We start from the raw sequence: 2654 nt of genomic DNA, 5'->3' as shown, positions 1-2654 counted from the left end.
TCCCATGATTACAACTCGTCGACTCATTCATTATCTTATAAGAAGAGAAATACCTATAGTTACTTGTGAAGAAGAAAAAGTTGGAGACACTCGTTCAAGTACTTTTAACATTGATAGTGGTCGAATAACACACTTTAAAAGTCCAAATATATAAGAGCATATAGGTATTAGACATTAATGTTGAATTTTAGGATTTCAAAAGAGTTCATGTGATATTATAAACTACGAGTTTGCAACTTATTTATGATATAAATGATAAAAATGTCATTCTTCCCATTTTTAAGTAATTTTCTACATCTGTTTAAACTCCCTCTATAAAGTCTGAATTTGAGGTGTTCATTTGGAACAAGAATCGAGTTATGTCGTGCCTCCAATTGCAAGTTTTAGCCGTTGAGATTTTGGATTTCCTAATTTCAGGTTTCTTCTAAATTCGAGAGCTATAGTCCACTGTTTCCCTCCAAACTTAACCCCACACCTTCTAAACAAGATTACCCACAAGTTTGGTAAAGAGAGGAAGCATGAAAACGTCTCAAACCCATTCCCCCAATCATGTCTGCTATTCAAGGAGTTTGAAGAAAATCTTAAAATTCAATCTGAGGCTGCATGCAAATTCACCCGGTGAGACCAATCCTATTCGATTTCTACACATCCAAGGGTCATTTTTGTAGAAGACCACGAAGAGAATTAATTCCAAGAACGTAAGTAATCAAAGAAATTCAATATTGGGTATGATTTGGGGGTAAGGATTGAATTCCCACCTACAACCTAAATTATTGAGCATTCTTTTGGCTTCTGAGGATTAAGTTGAGTAACTTCGATAAAGAAATCGATAGCTAATATGTCTTAGATCAAGCTGCCTAAGAAAATGTAATTTCGCTTTTTCGAGAGAGTTGCAGGCTTAGGAAAAATTACCAAAATTAAGGCCACACACTTAAAAGACATTCCTCCAAAATAATTCCTTTAGCTAGAGGGGGAACAAGAAAGAAATTCTATGAAGAAATTGAACCTTGAAAAGCTCTAGTGAGGAAACAGTTTTCCGATAAACTTTGGACGTGAATAACTTAGACTACAATCCACGAGAAGGTATTTAATCAATCACTAACTCTTCCTTGTTACACTATCTTTAAGTTCCATGTAGAAATTGATGGGAGAAACACCGTAAAAAGAGCTGGAGAGAGGTGTTTTCAGGCGGCGGCAATAACGACCGCGTATATCTTCTTCCTTCCAAAGGAAGAAGATAATGATGTGGTCAATTCAACTGAACCGACCAGGTCAAATCACAACTCAACCCTCCCTCAACTTTTCTCTATTTTAACCCTCTTCCTTACTAGCTCTCATGAAAATCTTTATGGTTCTAGAAACTAGACACTCTAAAAAATTTATCAATGAAAATTTGGAGTGATTCAGAAATCGAAAGCGTAAGAATAGAGGCCTCGAACGTCAACGACGAGGTAAGTAGTCATCTTAAACTTTTCCTAAGAAATAGTTGTAGGAATCATTTGGATTTCAGCACGAACCTTATGCTAAGTATGAATCAAGGATATATAAAAAAAAAAAAAAAAAAAATCAAGAACCTTGAGTTAAGGCCTCGATTGATTTTCTCAGAGTTTAAGTAACATTAAAATGAACTTCGCTGCCCACAAAATTTTAATGCTAATGATATTATGGTAAGTTAAGATTATATATGAAATTTGGTGGTCATTAGGTAAGGTTAAGTATCTAAACCAAGAGATGGTGTAAGATTACCATAAATGCCCCAAGACAACTTACTTTCGATGTATGACTCAAATGACCTTCAAATATCACAAAAATTATGTTAAGTTTGAGAATCATTGGATCGGGGGCTTGAACCAAGTCTAAGATGTAATAATAACTAAAATGCCCTTAGAGTAAAGTACTACCCGTTTTATGATCTAAATGATATGAGATTTTAGTAGAAGGGACTAAAGTAGAATTTTAAGGGTATTCAAGAAGTTTGGTAGTCATTGGAGTTTACTTACGAACTGAATCAAGAATAAAATGTAAAATGACCAAAATGCTCCTACATGCCTAAACATTAATTTATAGACCAAATGAACTCTAAATAACTTAAGACTTTATGTCCCGTCTATTTTCAATTATATAAGAAGTTATGAAAGTTTTCAAAGTCTTTAGAGTCTTTACAAGGCTAAACCAAGATTTTAAGGTAAAATTACCAAACTACCCTTAAGACAATCGTAAGCTATTTCAAGGTACATGCTGCCTCCAAATGACTTAAGGTTCTAAGTGAGACCTATATATAAGGATATGAAGAGTTATTCTAGAATAAGAGGAATTTGAAGTACGTTAAGATCTCAAAGCAATAAATTACCAAAATAGTGCAGTAAGGATTATAAAATGTTCTCAAGGCCCTGAGAACAGCGAACAGGTTGACCATATGCTATGACGCATGATACAAGAATCTAAGATTAGGCTCTAGTCAACACATAGAGAGAGTATATTATCTTAGCCATGAACCAAGAGCCCTTAAAGGTTGGGTTGAGTATACTACTTGATTAATCTTGACTATTCCGTCCATACCATAAAGGTTGGGTTGAGTTTTTTTTTTTTTTTTTTTTTTTTTTTTTTTTTTTTTTTTTTTTTTTTTTTTTTTTTTTTTTTTTTTTTTTTTTTTT

The sequence above is a fragment of the Cucurbita moschata genome, unplaced genomic scaffold (assembly GCF_002738365.1).
Source record: "Cucurbita moschata cultivar Rifu unplaced genomic scaffold, Cmos_1.0 Cmo_Scf00095, whole genome shotgun sequence".
NCBI lineage: Eukaryota > Viridiplantae > Streptophyta > Magnoliopsida > Cucurbitales > Cucurbitaceae > Cucurbita > Cucurbita moschata.
This window is presented reverse-complemented; position numbering follows the sequence as displayed.